Source organism: Ammospiza caudacuta, chromosome 12, assembly GCF_027887145.1.
Source record: "Ammospiza caudacuta isolate bAmmCau1 chromosome 12, bAmmCau1.pri, whole genome shotgun sequence".
In the NCBI taxonomy this organism is placed as follows: domain Eukaryota; kingdom Metazoa; phylum Chordata; class Aves; order Passeriformes; family Passerellidae; genus Ammospiza; species Ammospiza caudacuta.
Window position 1 is genome coordinate 12,898,794 of NC_080604.1, and position 22,883 is coordinate 12,921,676.

General features: G+C 43.0%; 1 protein-coding gene and 1 long non-coding RNA gene across 2 annotated transcripts in view; one reads left to right on the forward strand and one right to left on the reverse strand.

The window, feature by feature from the left end:
• Positions 1–4,111: 4,111 nt before the first annotated feature.
• On the reverse strand, positions 4,112–12,124 carry LOC131563170 (uncharacterized). Its single transcript, XR_009275279.1, has 3 exons — positions 11,954–12,124; positions 9,922–9,986; positions 4,112–9,705 (listed from the first exon to the last, which is right to left on the reverse strand). It is a non-coding gene; the product is annotated as an uncharacterized LOC131563170 (long non-coding RNA).
• A 331-nt stretch (positions 12,125–12,455) lies between these two features.
• Positions 12,456–22,883, forward strand: part of SLC6A6 (solute carrier family 6 member 6) — an 84,929-nt gene continuing 74,501 nt past the window's right edge. Inside the window, exon 1 of the mRNA XM_058813077.1 lies at positions 12,456–12,478. The gene's annotated coding sequence lies outside the window, so the exon portion shown is untranslated. The remainder of the gene's footprint in view (positions 12,479–22,883) is intronic.

Here is a 22,883-nt window from a genome sequence, read left to right on the forward strand (position 1 = left end):
ATAGAAACCGGTGTACTTTGGAGGGGGGAAAGGCAGAAGGAGAGTGAGGAAAGCAGAAAAATGAGGCAGACCACAAGTGTGTGGTGGGAATAGATGGTTCAGGTTGTGGGGATCTACACAAAGTGGCAAAGGCCTGAAGGCAGTGAGCTGCCTTATTTAATTGTGGGTTTGTCATTCAAGAATAATTCAAATCCTCTCAAATGTACGTCAATTAAGTGAACACAGCATCCTATTTCTTCATGTGCACTTTCCCCACCAGACAGGCTGTGTCAGTCCTGCAGGGGCCAGGTTTCCAGGGTGCTTTCTGCTGACACACAGCTTTGATGTTTGCTGTGTCTCTGGTATCATTAGCAGGTGTTTCCTATCTTCATCCCCAAACTTGGGAAGGAGGCAGGGCCTGGCCTGGCAACCTACTGATTTCAACTAAGGTTCAATGAATAAGTCTCCCATAAAAAAAGCTGTGCATGATCTGAACCTTCCAAGGGGTAGGCAGGGCAGGGAGAGGCATGCTGGAGCTATTCTATTCTATGATTTTTTTTCTGTGCCTTAAACCAGCCAACTTGCCATTGAATAATTTAATAACTAATTAAAGTCCTGGATAAAACACGCTGTCTACAGCTTTCTGGCAAACATCCCAATGACTTCAGTAGAGCCAAGATTTTACCCTTTTCTTGACTGCAGAGCTTGTTTGTTGTCACTTCTTTTTCTCTAGCTGCTTTGTGTGGTTTCTCTTGGAAGTGGGTTTTTTTTCCTTTTCTCAAATATTCTCACTTCAGCTCCAGAGCACAAACTCAACACGATGGACCTCAAGAGTTAGCTCATGACCAGGTAGCTGTGTTTTGCCCATTTTGTTTTCTGCTGTGATCTAAGAGATGACAAGGGGTACAGGAGAGGGCAGTAGAATTTTCAGCAGCTAAAGGCTCCTTCAAGCATTTGTGTGCAGGCATCAACTTGACTTGCAAGTCCTTGCTGCCAGAGCTATGTGGTGCTTACAGAGGTCCCTCAGCTGGTCTCTGACCAGCTGGAAGAAGGATGGACCACTACAGCCTAGAGCATCAGCTGTTTCACCACCCAGGGCTGAATGCCAGGAGCAGAAACAGAATCCTGTACACCTCTATCCTATGTGTGTAAATACTGTTCTGACAGGACAATGTTCCCATTCTGTCTATGCATGTTCTTTGTACATGTTTGTCTGTCTTCCCCTTTTGTGTTTACCACTTGTATCCTCTGTAATTTTGCTTTCAAAGTCTTAGAAGAGGCCATTTTTACCTGGAGCCCCTCTACTCCCTGCTTGCTTGAAGGCAAGGATGTGCCAACAATCCCTGCTTCCCAGGGGCTTTTTGGCAGAGCATGCTCAAGTTTCTGCTAAGTTCTTCATGAAAAGTTGCTCTTGGTCACACATGACCCATGTAGAAGGGACCTAACCAAACAAAAATTGCCAGACCTTATGAGATTCTTCAAAGTTTAGGGCACCAGAGAATGAAATGCCAGCAAATACCCTAAGCCCTCACCAACGCATCGGGTGGGAAAACCCACAGCAGTTGCCTGTGGTGTTGGTATAATTCAAGGCCATGCTGTTTAATTTATTTTGGTGTACCTGAAGCCATGGCACCTAACAGTATTGATAGCTGAGAGTCTCATTTGTTGTTTTATTGACAAATTATAATAATAAAAAGACACTTTGTGAAAGGAGATACGATTTTGTTGAACAGCTCTAATCTTGCTTGTTCTCCTAAGCTTTAAACTTTGAATTTTGCAACTCATATGTTAAACACTCTGCTTCAGTCCTTTGTATCCAGACAGAAATAAACAGATTGTAAAAAATGTGCTGTGTGGGTGATGTAGAATTCTTCTCTTCTGGAGAATCCATCAGGGAGGATGTTTGCTATATATTTATGAGGTCCCTTGCAGATCTTTAGATGCTGTCAGATGTTCATTTTCTTGACCTTTTTATTGCTAACATTTATTCTTCTTTTAATGGTAAGCTCTCAGAACAATGCAGAGGGTTCAGTTCAAACTCCAAGCAAACCTTACATCACTCTTGGCTTTCAACAGAGCTCCACACAGAACTCAGCAAGATTTCATTGAGACTTTTCTATAGTGTTGGTTATAGTTCTCTAGGGGGGTACAGGGAAAATTACTTTGGGCTTTAATGTTCTGTATTCATTAGTCTGTGATTTGTCCAGAGGCTGGCTATTATCTTTGACATTGTGTCATTCTGTAAAGCAGCACTGAGTACCAGAGAGTGACAGAGCATCTCTCATGCTGCTGCTGATTCACGGCATGAGCTTCTGCAGAGTGGCGAAATACCTTGGTCACATCAAGATGGCTCATTTCTAGATAGCAGCCATTATCTAAATACTAAATGTTATTTGACAAGCTTGAAGGCCAGAAGATAATGTTCAGGGCTGATGTCTGCACTCCAAAACGTAATCTGCTGGAAGCCAATGTAACTTTACATGTGAGTGTGGAGAATATTCATGACTGTAAATTCAGGAATGGCCTGTTATTCAAGTACAAGGTTAAATAAGAAAGGTTAAAAACACTTTTTAAAAAAAGCCTCTGAACTCCAAGTGTACTGTTTATCATCTTATACCAAAACAAAATGTGTACTTTGTGAGGTACCATGATGTACTTTGACGTGGAATTTTCCAGAGTCATCAGTGTGGTGTTGGTTTTCATCCTTTCTCATCTTGCTGTTTTCTGATTCACCTTTCCAGGCTTTGAAATTTTTATCCTGAATTTATTCTTTTGCTATTAATTAAATTTTAAAAATTAGTGTTTTGTCCTCAGAGTCTACTTCCACACTAGAGAATTTAAAATTGCCAGGTGAGAGTCAGCAGGAGATTATGATATTCAGTCTAATTTCCTTAGAAATGTTGCAGCTGAAGTACTTATAATAATGTGGCTTTGTTCCTGGAACTACTGAATGCCACAGCTCTGAAACAGGTAACTGAACCAGCAAGTTCTGGAAATATTTCCTAGAGAGAAACATGGGAGGAAAAAGAACGGGAGATACCAGCAATGAAATCATATAACTGAGCATGCAACTTTCAGCAAAAGAATTTCCTTGTCCAGTGCAGTGTTTTGTCTTTTGACAAATTTCTCGTGTAGAAACTGAAGTTTTTCAGTCCCTCCACTGTTCCAGATTCTGAGGTTTTGGTTTACTTGATGTGGTTATTTTTTTGAAATCATTTATGGGTAATGAGTCTGTGTTCATGTGGTGTGATTGGTCAGCTCAGTCATGCTTAATGACTTAAGCCTTGTAAACTGCATTTGACTCAGACAAATATTGTTTGATTGTTGGAAGGAGAGGCTGCCACATTACTCAGGGAAATTCACTTCTAATCAAAAGGTTTTGACATGGTAGGAATCCATAAAACTCAAATGATTCTTCTGGTATGACAGTCATAAGCAAATTTTGGTCACATGCTATTCCCAAAAGTAACTACAATTGGATGCAAAGAAAGTTCTATCTGATAATGATCTGACACATTCCCAATATTTTCTCACTATTTCTCTACCACTTCTGAGTTCTCCCTTCTTTTCTTTTATTGCCTTCTACTTTTTCTTAGGTTTGTTTTTGATGATGCCTGGTTTGATTCCAGTATTCATCTTTGAATTTATAGTAGTTGTTTTTGAACATTGATGAATCTGCATATAAAAATGTAGATATATAAAATGGTTTCTTTTTTATGGAGGTTTTCTTCTTCTACAAAGCAAGAGAGCAGACCTGGTTAGAGACATTCCAAGCACATGTGTGACCACTCAATTGGTGCAGTTGCACCAAGTGACCTGATCTATAACTCATGCTGTGAAATATCACTTGAGGCCTGGCCCCAATTCTCACTGGGTAATAGTTTCCTATCTCATAATGGTGAGAAATTTTCCTTTTGTTAAGAGAACTTAGGGTATATTCATTGGTTGGTTTTATTCTGGTGTTCCATAAGATCTTCATCACTGAGTAGGTTCATCTTCAAAAACCTGGTCCCTTCTCCCACAGTGTTACCTCTGGAATATCTGGCAGCTGGATTGAAGGCAAGTCACAGTACAGCTTGTTCTGTATGAACAGTGTAAATCACCTGTTGGGAAAAGTTCCCCTCAATATACAAAACCTGTGAGTTACAAGCTGTAACTTCATCAGGAGGTGTTTTTGTTAAAGAATAGCCGGAGACAATCCAAAAATTAATCTTGGTCATAATATAACCCTGGTACAAAATGCATCATTTCTTCTTGGCAGCTGAAGTGTTTGGCATCAGAAACTATTTACATTTGCATTGTTTTCAAACTTCTGTGTGTGCTGGAAGGTAGAGTGAAATATTTCCTAGATGGCCAGACTATTCCTAAGAAAAGATATACGAGAGAGTAGAAACTCAGAAACATTCTGTTTCAAAGGTTGCTACAGGATCAGTACAAGTACATTGGAGTTTTACTGGATGTCCAGGGCACATCTTTCATTTGCTTTACATAAGTTACACCTCAATTTTATTTATTTTATTTCACAACATTCAAATTTTCTATTGTATCAGTAGCTGCATAAGCTACCTTTCCTTGTGTCCCTGCTTTGACACATTCCTGTCCATCCATGTCCTAAGAGATTTTTTTTTTCCTCTGTGCACAAGAAGTGCCAGAAGCTCCTGTTGGTTAACTCATTACACTGTGATTGCATGTCTATCTCAGCACAAATCACTAAGTAAATATAAATGTGTTATATTTCTAAGTAATGGTATATGTCTCCCACTTTTCCTGGTACTTGAGCAAGGAAAAATTGCAAAGCACTGAGAGAATATTGCTGTATGTGAAATAAACTGCATGGACCTTGATTCCAGGAAGAACGTACATACATTCTGATAAACAGTTTCTTATCTAATAAATACTGAAGAGAGTGTTTCTTAAATGGCAGTGCTTTTCTGAAATCATGCTTTTGGTTGCTGAGTTGTTGGTTTCTTGGGTTTTTTTGTTTTCTGGGTTTTTTTTTTTTTTGTTTGTTTTGTTTTTTGGTTTTTTTTTTTTTTTTTTAGTATTTCAACACCCTGCTGATAGTGTTGTGAAATCTTTGCTGGGCCTTAGCCAATTAACTGAATAAGCTTTTATGTGCTTAATGGTTTTATAACACTTCTGTTTGAGATAAACTTGCCATTTGTTCATTTAACTGCTCTCCTGCATTTTGTGTACAAATACTATCTAATCTCATGGAGATTCCAAGTCTCTGAGACTTAGGTTCTTGCAGAGTTGTCAAATACGGCAATCAGAACACATTTGGACACTTGGCAAAGGTCTCTCAATGTTTTTCATTGATATTTTTATTATTATTTAAGATAATTACTGTTATGATTAACTACATTGAGCTTTCATGTTCTGTGATGTAATTTTCCATTTTCATATTTACATTTATTAATACATGTTCCATTTAAAGTCATCTTTCATTGCTCAGTGTGTGACATACTTCAGAGAAGGACTAAGATTTTCCAAATCTTCATCCCACAACCTGTCTGCAAAATACTCCTTCTTTCTAATGGCTAACCAGCTCCTAAAACTTAATTGGAAGGTTAAGATCAGAAGTATGATAATGTCACTGAAGATATCAAATGATTGAGAAGAATTTCTTTAATTACAAAAGGATTGAAAAGAAAGATAAATATTCCCTACATGCTGCAGATTTTCTTGCTCTCTGACTTATGGTATTGTATTTCATGTTTTCAAGCATTCAAGTAATGGACACAAAATTGGAAGCAGAAGGAAAGGTATAGACATCATTGCCTAGAGGCAGTGAAAGAATGGGAGATTTTTCATCCAGTATTGGAGAAATAAATTTGTGTCCACAGGGCATAGGCATTGAGAGGAAAATAACTTATATGAAACCAAGGGTTGTAACAGCCTAATTTTGTTCTCTGGACCCAGGTAAATTTCATCCTAACATCATAAATAAATACATAATATGAAGTGCAGTGGTATTTCCTGATTGATGATCTTGTTAGACTCCAAATAAACATATATTGTGCTCAAACTGTAATAACAGAAGCTTAGTACATGGAGAGGGAATTGCATCCACCTACTAAATATGAAGAGAATGTACCAAAAGGGAATGATTTAGAGGAGAATGAAATTTTCCTTTAGACTCAGGGATGATTCTGCTGAGCTTTCCTCTGGAAGACTGTCCTTCTCAGGACTGTACAGATATTTTTACATAATTTATTCCTCAAGCTAATTTAAACAAATAAAATAAAAGTCTTAGTTGTATAGAAACAGATTTCAGGCATTTAGCTATCTATATAACTAAATGCTATAAGCTGAAAAGCAACTCTTTTCTTTGCACTCTGTCTCCTGAAAACATTTCTTCAGCCTCCAGAACTCTCTGGAGAGGAGAGCCCATATTTGTCAAATATTGTGGGAATAAGAGAAAAAACAATAACAGCAACAAATTGCTTAATCACTACAGTTACTTTTATTCGTTATTATGAATACCATTTGCTGTAACACCTGTGATGTGGCTGGTAATTTTGACACTTCAGTGCTTTCACTTTGTTCTACAGAGTTGTTAATCCAAGGACTGATGTCAGGGCAGAAAATATCAACCATCAGTTTATGGATAGCACATCCATAATTCAGCAAGCTGCCTTATAGCAACAGAATCCCACTCTTAGGAGGGTTTCTGTGGAAGGCACCAAGCAGATGAGCCCTGGATGACCGGGCAGGGTGTAGGGTTTGGACTCTGGTGTGATGGCACAGAGGGAGTGTGGTGCCAGAAAATGCAGAGCTTGGAACTGGTGTTTGGAAGATTCTCATGCTTGAGACATGATAGTAAATGCATGGAAAGGGTGCCAGAGTTTAGAAAGCTAAAATGTACTCCATGCAGAATGGGAAACTTCTGGGACACTAGTTGAGGAATTCAGAACTTCAGTGAGGGAGTTTCTTCATGAGTCTTTGTCAGTGAACCTGATACAGATTTCAGCATCACACAGCTGAGAATTTGACCAGCCATTTCCAAATCCCCAGTGCTACACATCTTGGAGTCCCAAACAGCTGCTCTTTCAGACTCTTGTGTAATTGTGAGTCTTGGCCTCTCCTTGGGGATGACCCAGCTACCTTGTCAAGGAACTGCAACAAAATTCTGTGTCTCAGCTTAGTTATACAATCTGGAAAACAAATTCCCTCTGCTTTTGAGCGTCCCTAAGGCAATTTTTGGTGCCACATCTTGAGTTTCTCCCTGTAGAAAAGCCAGATATGCAAAATTGCTCCTTACCCAGACTCACATCCCATTTAAGACCCCAGAATAGATTCAGAAGGATTCTGCTGAAAGGGTGATTTTCCCCTTTGATGGCTGAATCACTGCAGCATCTGTGTTGAGCTACAGCACAGCTCAAACACTGAGGGATGAGGGTGAAGAAATAACTAGCTAATACCTCTTTAAGAATCTACAAGAGCTAAGTAATAAAAAAGAAATAAAATAACTAAGATAATAAAAATATTATCTTACAGGTTTTATAAAAACTTTGCCTTAGGGATGCCACCTGGATGTGTTCCACTGACACAGCTGTTCAGACTTTTTTTCCCTTTGCTGCATAAAAAAATAGAGGCATCTGAACAGCTGTTTGGGTTAATTTTTTAATGCCTTCAGTAAGTAAAAATAAAGGCAAATTACATGAATGAGCAAGGTGATGTTGATGCATCTGTGTGCATCCACAGATGCTTTAAAAACTTTTCAGAATACTTCCATCCATAGTAAAAAAAGGTCTGTTGTCCATGGAAGGAGCTGAGTCAGAAGGGCAAGTGGGGCACTTCCATTAGTTTGCTGACCAGGTGTAGCATTCTCTGTCCAGCATCACTTCTCTGTACAAAGGAAAGGCTCCTTTTATTTAGGGCAAATTGGCAGACCTGATCATATTGAAATCAGTTCACAGTCACCTCATTGACTTCACTAACATCACTAAAAATGTCATTAATTAAAACAAGCAAACAAATGAAAAATCCCATCCTGATTTTGCTTAAATCCATTCTGGAGCTGCCAGTTCCATTGCCTGCCAGGGAACTACTCCCTAAAAAGGTAGTTGAAGGCAGAATGGGAACAGAGCATGTAAGGGTATTTGGATAGACATCATTTTCCAATGAAAAATGTCATTTTTTGTTATTTTCAAAATCACTGTGTTGGGGGAAAGGGGGAGGCAGAGGAGTCTGCACTGATTTGCGCTGCCCCTCCTGACACACAGCACACTGAGAGCAGTTCCAGGTTGAAAAAGAGTCAGGTTTAAAGGGGTGATGGAATGAAACAAGTGGGAGTTGTGATGGTTTTTGTTACCCAGTGTTTCACACACCTCTAGCGGCAATCCCTCTTCGTTGCCAAGACAACCCTGAAGAAATAGGAAATCCAGAACAATACGCTGTGTACGAGGAGCCTCGTATTCTCTGGTGCACGCGTTCATTGTGAATGTCAGGGGAAACAGTGCCCTACCCTCCACAGCGACCCAGGTAAGCCCAGGAAAAGTTATAGGTGATGTCTGTGAGATTATATTGGCTGACATTTAGAGATTGTCTTTTGTCCTGGCAGCTACCAAAGCTCAAGGGCTGGCTCTGAGAGGCTGGGCACTGTATTCCTGCAGTGCAGCACTACCCAAGGCTGGCGAGGCAGCACCAGGAGGATTCCTGAGGCTGTCGTGCAAGTTAGTCAGGGCTGGGGCTCTGGCTGCTCTGCCCAGCCAGTGCTGCATGTGAAAGTGTCTGCAGCAAGCAGGGAATGCCAGCCTGTGGTGATCTGCCTTTACAGCAGTTTCTAAAGATTTCTCAGGCAGCTGAACGCAAGGTTGTACAGCCATAGAGGTCTTTTTGCTCCATAACTGGGATATACTGAGCTGTGCTCTGTCTCTAGGTCAAAGGAAATATAGATGTGACTTAAGCCTCTTTGCTTAAGATCTTGGCTCAGTGCAGGACAGTGGAAGATCTGAAGCCTTGGGTTTGTTAATGCTTATTTATTTAAACCCAATAAATGAGCCTCGGACAAAGGTCCAGGAGGTCAGAATAAATATCTGCAGGGATGCTTATGGCACCCTCTTGCAGGCAGGAACCTCAGGAACTTTTTGTGTCTCAGAGAAATGTTATGTGCAGTTTGCAAATTGTAAGTTTTGCTTTTCCAAATCGTCTCCAAGTCATATTTAGGATTCTTATTGTATTCCCAGTGACAGGTAATAAGTGATAACGTTGTTCTGAAGAATTATAGGAATACCCTTTTTGCTATGCTTGAAGTTGTCATTGACCTCCTTGTTAGGAATGTCTGCACCCTTAGGAAGTAATGTCAGCTCCCCATTTGGTTATATCTCTTTGTTAAATAGGGGAGCAGCACTTGGAGCAGGGGACACAGCAATGCACAGCAATGCATCCATTTTGCTGTGCACTCAGTGTGAGGACAAAGCCATTTTAGCCTGCATTGAATCACAGCAGCATCCCAAAAGTAAGCAGGAAAATGCCAACATCTTTTGCATCCTTTCATTCTTTGGCTCTCTGCTCCCTCGGTTCTGTCCTTTTTTATCAGCTGCCTGTCAGATGTTCACAGCAGGAAACTCAGCAGGTGTATCCTGATGAACATGGTCTTTAAGTGGGCAGGGAACCTTGGGGAAGTGCAGCTTCCTCCCTTCTGCTGCACTTCTAGAATCACATCACATTCCTCCTTTTGCAATTGTGTGCTGAGATACAACAGATCCAGGACTTTGGGCTCTGAAAGACAGGTAGCAAGCAGGGGTAGTTTGATATGACAGGAGCACCAAGCCAGCAGAACAAAAGAGTTGGTGCTGACAACTCCGTGTCTAAACTATCGACACTTGGGGGTTTTATCCCGACGCTAGCATGAGTTTAGCCCTGTAGGCTGAGCAAAAAACTATGTGGTATTAAGTGAAGCACAGTCAGCCAGGGATTCACTTCAGAAACACTTACCTATTCCAGAATAAGACACAGATGTAGATTAGCATTTGTAGAGCAGAGGGTCAAATTAATCAGTGCTGAAAAACAAGTGTTGCATATTTGAGCATCATAGCAAGACACTCTGAGCAGAGCTGGTTCTGCTTTCATGGCTCCATCAGCATGTCCAGAGCTTCAGCTTCCATGTCCATGACAGTCTCTCCCTGGCTGTGGGAGAAACTCCAGAAGCAACAGTTCTGCACTGTACTTCCTTTGTCTTCCTGAAGAACAAACTCTACAGTGCACTGAGAACCATCACACCTTCATTCTATTAAAAGACACATCCTGTTAGAGCTTCACGTGAGGCATCCCTGAGCTCAGGCCACTCTGATCCTCTTTTAGCACCTTAGAAACAAACTGAAAACTCCTGGCAGCTCAGGAACAAAGGAGTATGTGAAAGAACTGCAATTTCATAAACTATGGAGTGGGAGTTGGAGCTATAATAGAACATCCCGTTCCAAAAGGAAACAAATGACAGCCTGACGCTGCTGGGTAGTAGTGACGCGTGCGGCCGCAGAGTGAGTCAGTCTGTGTGAGCTTCAGATATGGACCTAGAGGGAAAACATTTGTGGCAGCAGGACCGATCACATGCTCATAGATGGAATTACCTCAGCTCATTTTTCATGCATGTGTTAATGTATTTGCTGCGCTTCTTCAGCAAAAGGAAAATAGTACAGAGGGAAAAGTCGCATGTGGGAGCTGCTTTATCTGTCTCTTCTTGCAGCCTCCTGCTTCCCACCCACACTCCTGCACAGCCAGTGATAATGTATCATGAGCTATGTTTTGATATATCACTGTTTCGTTCAGTAAGATGGAATGTGCTGCTGTTATTTTTGTTATTATTTGTGTAATTTGGAATCCCAAAACATTGGTCTAAAGGCATAGGTGAATCGGACAATTAGGTGAATTTTTGTGAAATTATTTCGTTTATCAGTGAAGTGATGTCTTGCTTTAATAGCTTAGAGCTCAATTGAATGCTTGTATTCATTTTAAAATGAAAACTGAAGCCTAAGGATCCTTTTAAGGTCTGAAAGGAGTCTGTAGAGCCGATTCTCTGCTACATGGGGCATGTGTGATGATGTATAAATTGTGAAATGAATTGGCTGTTTACTGGAAAATTACGGTGATCTCCTGGTTGTGGTCCAAGATAAGAAACCTTGGCCATGGTTTAAGGACAAGGAAGCTTTAGTAGTAACTCTGTCTCGAGATGTTCCCATCTCAGCTTTTTTCCACACTGTTTTACTCCAGCTCAGCCCCCTCCCAGTTGTATCTAAACAACTCTTCATGTGACTCTGTAGCAAGCCACATCAGGAACTGCTGGTGGTTAAGACTGTGAACAAAAAACCCTGTAAAATAGAAAGGATGTTGTTTTTTTTCTTTTTTGTGTATGTGTTTTGGTTTGCTTTGCTTTTTGCTTCAACTAGATCAGTGCCTGATCAGCATTGCCCCCAGGAGCAACTGCTCTGGCCCAGCTGAAAGGCCTGAGTGTTATTTGGCAGGGGGGACACTGGCAGGGGCTGGTGGTGGGAACTCTGTGACAGCGCTGCCACCAAAATGTGCAAATCAGGAAACTGTAGCTGGTAAAACATTGCTTCATTCAGCAGCAAAACAGAACAGCTGCTGTGTCTGCAGAAGGAAAGAGAAAAGGGGGATGTTATCTAGCTACAGAGTTAGGCTTGGGCGACAAACTGGGGGAAGGATTTGGGTTCAGGGTATAGAAGTCTCATGGATGAAAAATGCCTTAGAAAGCAATATCAGGCATTAGGCATTTCTCATCTCTTGTGCTGAAATATCATAAGTGTACGTGACATTTCATGGAGGTTCAGCTAAATCTAAAGCAGAATTGTAGGTCTGAACTGTAGTCTAACCCTCAAACAGCACCAAAGTAGTGAGCTGAGAGCAAAAGCAGAACTCTCCTTGCACTGAAACTGAGAAGTTTGTTTTTTTCCTCTCTGTGAGCAATTGCCTTATTGATGTTTCAAAGCAATGTTAGACTGGGGGAGCTCACCTGTCACCTCTCCCCAGTAGACATGGAAGGTCTTTGCTGAAGTCCACAGGTGAGCAAACTGCTCTGGGATGGCTCTGACCTCCAGCAGCTCTAGAAGAAGAAAATTGTTAGAAAAATACTTCATTAGGCATTTTGTTTATAGTGAGGCCTTGGCAAACCAGGCGAGTTACTCCTGCCATAGAGGGAAAGGGACTGTCCTGAAGTTGGTAGGGTGCCTATCTGCCCAAAACGGCAAGCTCAGAGCTGGAGCCATCACCTCGAGCCACCATTATCTGCTGCATCCTTACATGTCCCCCCCCTCTGCCCTGGCATGGGCACTCTCCCCTCTTATCAGTGAGGTGCCAGCATTTCATTTGCACAGCTGAGTGCTCTTGAACTGACTCTGTGCATTCATCAAGGTCATGAAGCCATTCAATCCCTTGCTGAAGTAGTCTCTGCTCAGGAATGCAGGACTGCAATGGCGCAGCTTACAACACCAGAGGGATAACTTTCCTGCAGTACTACTGAGCAGCTTTCCTGGAAGAGGTAATGGTTTGCCAATATTGCAGAATGGTAATTTTAAACCCATAAAGAGCTCTTATTATAGTCGCAAAGCAGACTTGAAAACCGGCCGCGCCCTCTTTATCCTGGCTCAGATGAAGCGCCAGCGCCGTCAAAGAAAAAGGTGTTTGCAGCATGTGCCGTGTCCCGGTGGGGCTGGCATAGGGAGTGACAGCCGCCAGGGCTTCAGCATTGCCGGGGATTCGAGGAGAGGGTTTGCCTGCTGGCAGGCAGGAAAACCAGGGCTCCTGCAGCTGCTCACGGGTGGCATCCCGCACAGCAGCCCGCTCCATGCAGCCCTGCTGGGCCGTGCTGGGCCGCGCTCCCCCGGCAGCCCGGCCCGGCCCTTGTCACAAACCCCGCTGTGCCGAGGGCAGCCCGAGGGGCTGTGAGGGGCTGATGTCACTGCCCGGCCTGCGGCGTGACTCATGCAGAACAGAGGGCTCTTCATGGGCCGGGGAAAACACGAGGGAGGGCCTTGCTCTAGGAGGGAATGAGGCAAAGGTGCGGGAATAACCAGGGAGCTCGAGAAGGGGTCCACACCTCAGAGTTGGAAGGAGGTCATCTCCTATTTCGGGTTTCTTCCCTTGGGTTGGTTTGAACAATTCTGCTCTTGCTTTAATAAAAGATCAGGGCGGGGGAGGATGGATTTATTAGAGAGGAGTTCCCTGCACCTTGAGCTCCCTGAATTAGTCAGAGCAGGGAAGATGGAGCAGAGGAGGATGGTTCATGTCCTGAGAGGTGTGTGGGCAGGGAGCTCAGGCTCCCCACAAGCCGTGGCTGAGGCAGAGCCCTCAGTGAGGGCCTCTCTGGGGGTGCCTCGCTGCCCCCAATTCACACTGGTGGGGGTGCACAGCACCACGGCAGCATTCTTAGCAAGTCCAGGTGAAGCAAATTAATGAGAAGAGGGATAACCAAACCTGCTGACACCAGGGAGGGGATTCACAATGCCTGCCAAAGGTGCTGGAATGGAGGGGAAGAGGGGCCAGCTGCAGAACTGATGCTGCTGCCTCTCATGGAGCGGGCTCACAGCACCACTTCTCTGTTTGTAAAGTCAGATTCCTAAAAGCGACAGCACTTGTGGTCATGGTGATATGGACAGTGGTTTCTGAGCACTTCCAAAAGTCTTTTGAGATTGCCTAAAATAAAGGATTGAGTACTGATGATGATAGAATGTGTTATATCTAATTATATGAGCCCTTAAACCAACCGTTTCCCCTTTCTTCCATCATTCCAATATAACTGGGTGCAGGAAGACACTCACAAAATAAATATTGTTTCTGTGAACCACCCTATGCAAGCCCTTTTTGCAAATTTTCATTAAAGGTTCAGAACCACCAAATTGAAATAATCCTATAAATTTACATAGTCTGAACTGGCCACTGCCTCTGATTCTTCTAAATTGTTGTTTTATGTCTGCAAGGAAGCAAGTGAAACCTTCAGATTTAAATACCATTGAACTGTAAGACTTGGGAAATTCAGATTCTGCTGTACATCAGCTTCTGAGCCTGAAATCAAGATTTGTTATTGTACACATGCTGGGCATCGGGATGAATAGCAAACATGCAAATTCAGTTCTTAATTATGAGCCACATGGAATTAAAAATAGACAAGCCAGTTCCATGAATGAGGAGGCAAGCAGAAGCACTGAGTGATTTCCTATAGATGTGAGGTCGCAGTTGAATGTGGATATGGTTGTCAGGGATATGGATATGTTGTTGATTTTGTAAAGATGCTCACAAACTGCAAGGTTTCATGGATTTTCTCGTGACCAGAGATTTGCTCCATGTTTACTGTTTGCTATTCACTACTATCACTTTTCACTAACAGAGTCAGGAAAACAATGTCAGGTGATTGGTACAACTGATCAACATATCTAATGAATAGCCAGGACTGAATAGTGGGGCAAAGGGACAGTGAATGCGTTCAAATGGGAAAGTGATGGCCCGTGATTTTTCTGGGAAACAAATACATTATGGAAAAGATCAGCTTTAGTTTTTGAACTAACTAAGATAGGGTCATGTGCTAAATTTGCAATTAATATTATTTTAAAGAATAGATCAAACAGCTCAAGCAGATTTCCTCTAACTGACAAGTTCCATTAAACAAGAAAGCTCATTCTTAGTAGGAGATTTTAATATAACACTGAGAACAGAGAACAAAACAATGAATGGAAACATATCAGCAGTCAATTTCCTGAGTATTCAAGCCTGCATTATACTTTGTTCTTTGCTACAACCATGGCTCTGTAATTATCAAGCGTATTCATGGGACTTTTTCCTATTGACACTCAGCGTGAGCGTGGCTGGAAAGAGATTAAGCTTTTGTGGCAGCCATTTGAATTTGTCTAACTAAAAACAACCTGCAATGCTGTGGGGAGCTGTACGTCTCAGGGGATTTGTGATGGTCTGCAGAAGCTGCAGGTCACAGGTTCAGACCTGTGTGTTGGGTGTGTGCAGGGTCTGCAGCACTGGAGCCCTGTGGCTGCAGTCAATGGCACTGCCACAAAGCAGTGACTGATGATGGAGCAGATGCTTCAAGATGTTCCTCTGTTATGTGACTAACATCCCTGTTGGACCATGAATGGCTTCACTGGATAAGCTATTGCATATTGGCTTTTCCTCAGAAAAGGAACTTTGTTTCTGCAGGACTTCATCTGGTCTTCCTTGTAGACACTATAGCTGCTTCTCAAGTGATACTCCAAAATAACTCTAGGCCAGGTTATACCCTCTCCATGCTACCAGTGGAGCCTCATTTTGTTATTAACCATTGTCTCTGTGCCTCTCATGCACCCTGTGCCTGGGAATCCACTGCCATGGGGGATTTCTGGGGACCAACCTCTCGACAGCTTTCTGGGCAGGTTTGCCTCTCTTTATGAGAGATGTGGTGGTGAGTGAGGAGCAGTGCCTGCAGCCTGCTGGTGATGGCTGTGAGGGAGGAATATCGGTGGTATGTGGCAAGTAGACTGCAAGGAGAGGGAACTGTGAGCTGGTACTATCTCCAGTCTGAGGAAATCCAGAATGTTCATGTTAACTCTTTTGGAGTCTTGATTTCATTTGTAGTAACCTGGAGTTTCCTTCCCCCAGCTGGTCAAAGCTGTGCCTATCCACTATCCAGGCAGGAAATATCTCTCTGAGGGAGCACCATATCTCTTTGCTGTTTGGTGCAAGTATGGACAGCAATTCAGCTCCTCAGCTTGTGGCCTTGCTTCAGTCCTCAGATCTGGGCAGGCACCATGTCTTTTTACACAGTTCCCTGTGTAAAAAGGGGAACTTTTCTGTTTAAACAACCATTTTAGCCAACGATGGAAAAACCAGAAACCTGTTTATTTAGGCTCCTTTGCAGTCCCATAGAGCAGGAGCAGCAGTGCTGGTGTTGTGGCTCAGCTCCAAATCAGGTAATTGCTGTGCATTCTGCCCGACTTACACACTCCCCATAGTTTCAATTAGAACAATTGTTTCCATTTTTCTTTCCTGTTCTGTCAAGTATTAATACAGTTGCTGGTAAGCTGCTTGTGTGATCCCTCACCCAGGTGTTGTGTTTCCATGGTAAAGACAGACATCCTTGTGTGCATACCTGGACTGAATCCCCATTGGCACAGACTGATGTAATTCCATAATAGAGCTGTGTTGATTTGCACCACATGAAGACATAGCTTTCCTATGCAGGGAGCTACATTCTTCTCTCTAATTAAAGCCTCTGTATGAATGCCTGTGATCTATTTGTTTTTCTACTCATTCTACAGCTTTGCAAATAACATGAGGTTTGGGTAGTCATTCACACTTCTGATCACAGTGGTGGTCTCTAGAGAATACAACATGCCTCTTTTTAATGTGCTTCCCCCCAGCTGTTCAAGAGTGGATCTGTAGGAATATCTGAGCTCTTTCACTCTGGGCTGCAGTGTGGTAGATAGAGTTCATGATGTGTGATATGTTATGAATTGCTGGAAAATGTGGTATTTGGAAAGAAATCTCTCTAAATTTATCAGGAGAATTAAGAACATGGAAAGATGCCTGAAAGCTACACAACAACAGGAGATTACATGCTTGCAGCTTGAGCCACCTGGCATATTGAGCATTCATGTTCACAGCTGAGGGCTCCAGCACTTATTATGCTGTTTATGTGATCAGGAGAGCCTTCCTTTCATCTGATAAAGAGCTAGGCTTGAAATGGCATGTGTTGGGACTGGTGGGCTCTGTGTCACACACTGGGGTGAGGTTTGCTGTCTGATTTTCTGGTCTGTCACATGGCTCATCAGATGGTTATCAGCATCATATGCATGTGCTGAATGGATTGATGTTTGTGTGCATGAAGGCTTGAGCAGATCATGGCTTGGGTTTCTCTGGTGTTATTGAGACCTTTCTAGTGACTTCACGGGCAATACAACTAAGCTGTTATATTTTATGTAATGTAAGCAGGTATTTGCTTTCACAGCACTCCCTTCAGAGAGTTTTCTGAAATGCACAGAATGCATTCATGGCTCAGTTCTCAGCAGGCAAGCTGGGAGCAGATCCTTTGCAAACATGGAGTTGACTCACATAGGAGGCAGTTAAGCTGCTTACCTGTATGAAGCAAACAACACAGAGTCCCCAGGCAGTGCAAAGGAGAGTGGCTTTATTGCAAAAACCAGGCCTTTTTAAGCAATTAACCAGTTATCAGTTTACACAGTTTTAAGTATATGTCTGGCACTATATAGGATATGTGATATACTGCAGTGCCTCTGTGTGTCCCACATGAGCTCTGTCTGTCCTAAAAGAGGATGTGAATCTCCTGTAGGCCCTGACTTTTGCCTGCCTTTGGGAGGGTCACAAACTTTTCAAATAGTTCTAGATGCCTCTGTTTAGATACCTAGAACCCACCCACTTGTGAAATGCTCCAGCTGAAAAAATATTGATAAAATTTGTCTTTAAAATGAACTGTTAGAAAATTAAAATGTGTAAAAATTTCATTCTAAATTTAAGCTAAGGCTGTACCTCAGTACTGGTGGGACTTGGACTGGCACCTTCACAGTGTGGTTTGGAGAAACCTGGAAATGGAATGAATGGGTGACTGAGAGGTGTTTGTCAGCATCTCTCACAGGTTGTAGCATGCTGAAAGTAGCACTGAGGCAGGGCTTTATCAAAGTGCTGGGTTTACTTTGTGGTAGCTCCTGTCCTTGAAGCTGCTCTCAGGGTGGTACAGGCTGCAGTCATCCCAAAGCCCTTTTCACTATATCTCTTGTGCTAAAATGGCCAAACATCTGGTCCAGCAGGACATGGTTTGTAAAAGCAGTACAAAAAGTTGCTATATACTTTTAAGTCCTATAGAAAGTGCAGAACAGTATAGCACAAGGTGCAGAGAGCATTTTGTCTCAACTCTAAATTCTCATTATTTCAAGTAAACCATCCTGATTTTGTCTGTTCTCTCACATTGCTGGAATTTTTCTTACAATTTTGTTTTATACATATGGGGAAATATTTTTGTGTCTTCAGCTTCCCAAGGCTTCTAAATGTCTAAAATGACAGTGGCACTGTAGGTCTAAAATGACAGTCAGCATGCCCTGGAGCTGACCACCAGTCGTTCTTCCTTGTGCAGTAGCTGTTTGCAGAGTCAGGGCAATTCTTTATATACAGGTTTTGTCACCCCCTTCATGCAAAACAAAAGGGTTTGGTTGTTTTCCCAAAGCAAACAGTCTGTGTCAGCTGTCTTGCACTAACAGAAAAAACAACCAACCAAAACAGCATGAGCTTTTATATCCACGTCCATGAGTGGCAGGTCACAGGTTCCCTGCAGAAGTGACGGGGAAGGTAAACAGCTGAGAGCACGCCGTGTTTGCCATGCCATTCCAGTGCACAGCAAAGCCTTCCCCAGCCCTTCTCCCCCTTATGCAGCAAATCACATTCTGCTGTGTAAATAGCAGTTGATAAAAAGAAACCAAATTATCATTCTTTACTAGATTTTAATGACAGCCTGCCCAGGACGTTTCCCTTGCCCAAAAGGCCTGTAGGAGTTTAGGCACTATGAGATAAATCAGGGAAGGTTTTAACTCTTGGGCTCAATATGAAAGCAAAGCATATGGGAAGGAATACACCTTTCGTATCACGCTCTTCCAGAAAGGGAAAGTTCTAAAAAGACAAAAGCCCAAAACACCGGAAGGTTTTATTTGTGCTGGTCTGTATTAAGCCAGTTATTATCCTATCAATTGTTTGTGTAACCACTGTTTATACAAAGTGAAAGATGGCACATAGGAACACGTACCAGCAGTCTGTGTTTTCTGATGAGGCCCTGCAGTGCTGGGGCAGGAGCAGGGAGCTGGCTGCTGTCCGGGTGTCCCCTTGGCACCTCACAGTGGGGTTGGAAGGGATTGGCCACCTGAAAATTAGAAGAGCCTTAGGGATGTGCTGCATTTAGATGGCTGCCTCTGTGGAATAAGGCTGGCATTGCCATTTCTCCCTAGCTATGCCAGAGGATGGCTATGGTTTGGTGTCTCATGCCTGGGAGCAGGTGGCCAGGAACGGGTTTTTAGGCTGCAGTTTTGGTTAGGGCAGTTCACTAAGAGCAGCTGATTGATCCTTGACACTGTGTGATGTTTGCAAAGGGTGTAATTGCAGAATCCCGCCCAGCTTTTGCACAGGCTATGGAGTAGAATGAGCAGATGGAAATCAGGTTCATACTTCCCTCACCTTTTTGAAATGACTCCTCAGGGAATAATTTACTAGGTAGTGTGTGCCTGGGTAATATACTCTGGACTATAATGAATCAAAATATGGCTGACGGAGACCTGGCCTCAGCTGGGCACAGAGGGGAAAAGGACAGGTTTGAAATCAGTTTGCTGTCTAACCAGTTGCCAAGGTGGAGGTTTTAACAGAATGGATGATACTGTCCCTTCTTAACTCAAATCCTGCCAGCCATATTTCACACCATCTGGAGTTTGTGCAGAGCCCCCTTTGGGAAGACAGCCAATAAAGAATTACAATTATCTAATCTTGCCATGATAAAAGTGTGAATAACCATTTCAGAGTCGGACTGGAAAACTACCACAACCTGTCAGTGCTCCTTAGATGGTGGCCAAAAGGGCACCTGATGACACTCTGCAAAGTGTGGCTCAGGAGATAAACAGGAGTTGGCTTGCACCAGGCACCGAGCTGAGAACAGTCGGATTTTCACCAGCTGAAACAAAGGACAGAAGGAGAATGTAACTGCTGGGCTTGGGAGAGGTGACACGCCCATCCACGCTGATTCCCATGGACATTAAGGCACTTGGCACTTTTTGGGAGGGCTGGGGCTATGTTTTACAGCAGTTGCTCCAGAGCCACTATCTTTTAAGCTTTTGCAGCAGTCTCTGCTGGAAATCTTTGGTTTCGCGCTTTTAATTGGTTCTCAGATGGAATGAGAGTTGGTTCAGTCTTTGTTTTCCAGTGTTGTGGAGTTCCCTATTGACATTTTTTTCATCCCACCCTGAAAAAGAATTTTCACATAGCTTTCCTCACATTGTTTACAACCAATGATTTCCCTGTAATGGATACTAAAAAATTTTAATGGCAGCTTTTGAGACTCACTAGTGCTTGGGAGACAAGAAATGTGCTTTAGTGATGTTCCTGGCTTGACATAAACTGGCTTCTTAGCAGCACCTATAAAGAATCCCGGGATTCACCAATATGAGTACGCTCTTTGTCACCACATAATTCTCCTTGCACCACACTTTATCTTTGCTTAGTCTGGTGCATTATACATGATTCCAATTTCTGTCCATTCTCTTCTTTCAGTCTGGCTGGTGCAGGGAATGAGGAGAACTACAGAAACCTCTGTCTGTCTGAATGAAACCTATATTTCACACTGCATACAGCAGAATTGTGGTTCTTTTTTCAAGGGATGTTCCCAAAGTAGACACAATTTGAGAAACAAAACAGAATGACCCCCCCTTGGCAAACAGGTGCCTTTATGCTGTTCCATAGCACCAAAGAACAATGTTCTGTGGCCTTTTTGCACACATTCACAGGTAAAAAAGTGGGAGTAACTTGCCCAAAAGTCCCATCAGCAAACCTGCCAAAGTCTGGCTTCATCTTTCTGCAAGTATTTAATTTTCTTTAAAATTCTCCAGCAGCCCATAGTAGGTTTTGCTGCTGAGTAAATGTTGTGAAAGGGTCCCAGAGCAGGGCTTGCTGTTCCTCTCTGTTTAGGTGAAAGGGTTTTCCTATTGTTACTGGCACTGAGGTGTGTGGACTCTTCCAAGGCAGGCTGCTTGGTACATGAGAAGTGATGCAAGTTGTAGAATCATGCAAGAGCCTTGTTGTCACTCCCTAAGTGCACAAAAGGGATTGTTGGTGCGGGCAAATCCCTCAGCATCAGCCTGCCCAACCAGCAGCCTGGTTTGTGCTGGGAGTTGGTGTTTTGGCTTCCTAGAAACTACTTTGGGGTAAGGTACAAGGATCTTGATAGGATTCAATCATTGACTTGAGTGATTTCAGCACTATTTTTCACCTCTCCCATTTTTATTTCTAGCCCCTTGGCCTTTTGGAGCCATCTTTTAGGCAGCAAGTTTATTAAGGATGTGACTTTTGGAAAATTCATGTTTGTTTCAAACCAGAACTAGCTTCACTTTTGCTAGCTCAGGTCAGTGGGGTTGCATCCCTAAATCACAGAGAATTACGACAGAGATAGCCTCTGTAGCACATCTCTCTGCATTATCTTGTACAAAGAATTATAAAAGAAGTCAGATGAAGGTTTTGGAGTGGTTATCACCAAGTCATATACTGATGGGCTGATGGTTTAAATTCATTGTAAAATGTGGACTTCAGAGCAAACAGCCCCAGCATCACTGTCTGACAAACTCTTCAGTCCCTGTCTTGAGAGTTTCCAGAACAACCACCATCATTTAAATCACCATCTTAGGTTGCTCAGTGCTTCAGAAAAGGGCAGTTTGCTTTCATTGCCCAGGGAAAGAAGATGAGCCCTGATGTGCCATTCCAAACCATGTGCCTTTATGGACCCAGCTGTAGGCAAGGGCTGGGGTGAAGCATGTCGTGGGAAGGCAGATAACACAAACATGAAAGCAGCACAAAACATGAGAGCCTATAAATAGCAGGAAATAAAGAACAATACTGTGATAAAATCCATAAGACAATAAAGACCAATGTGGGAGAGACCATTTCCCCCCCACCCTTCTCCAGAGTTTCTCCTATTTCCCAAAGCTGCAGAGATCATCTGACTGCTGTGTGGTACACGCCAGTCAGCTCAGCACCAACTCCAGTGCTTGGAGCCTTACACAAAGTATTTCAAAACCCTGTTCCTTTTTCTTTCTTGATGTCCTGCCATGACTATTGTGGTATTTAAAGCCATTCCCAACTCACCAGCTCATCAGAGCAAGGAGAAAAGAGGGAAGAGGAAGGGGGGGAAAAGCCCTATGGAGATTTATAGTCATTAACAGCTTTCATAGGGTTTCAGACATTTTTGTGGTAATTCTTTGGAAAGGACACATCCATGATGAGCTGGGGTTTATTTTGCCACTGGCATAAGAAATTAGACTGATTCCAAGAAAATATTTGCTGTTTACCAAGAAGAGGGCAAATGTAACTAGAAAATGGCAATGGATATGAGCTAGGAACCTTGTTTAAAATTTGGGTCATTCCCAGATCCTGACCTGGCCCCTTTGAACTGGTTCCTGCACAAAGCAAGTCTCTGGAAGCTCCTTTGCAGAGTGAGTCTGTGGCTGTGCAGTGGGCACTGCAAAGCTCCCTCCCTTCACTGGCAGCAGCAGCTGAAGATGGTTAATTACCCTGAGATAGCTATCACTCATAAACCTGCATCTCACAGGAACATGTCCTGTCAGGAGGCAACCACTCTGTGGGCCCAAAATGTCATGAGGACAGCTCACAAGCACACGTATTCTTGGTTTGAAGTGTAAACTTCTTTGGGGAACAGATTTTCCAGGGTATTTCTGCATGGCCCTGTCCCGTGGTGCCCTAATTTCTGAACCAAATCTTCCAATGGGGTAACACTAACTTGTGTGAATGGCGTTAGGCTGATTTACAGCAGGGGAGGATTGAGGCCTTATTGTAGGGAACAAGAGGATTATATTGGCCTCAGAGTTCATGTCAGAGCTGGGACTGGAACTCAGGAATTACTAAGCAGTTCTCTCAATTGCTTCTGTTAGCTTTAAAGAGGGAGTTGTGTTGAGGAAAACCTCCAAGAATATCCGATTTAATGGCAAATCCACTCTCTTTTTTTCCACAACTGGTCCTGAGATGCCTGCCTGCTAATGAACGTGGCTTTTTGTGCTCACACAATGGAGTTGCTCCCTCATGGCCCACCCAATCCTCTTACAGGATCCCACCAGGGAGATGCAAGGACAAGTTTGGAGGTGACGCAGAGAGAGGTTCATTATGCAATAGGTGACTGTTTGACTCAGAGG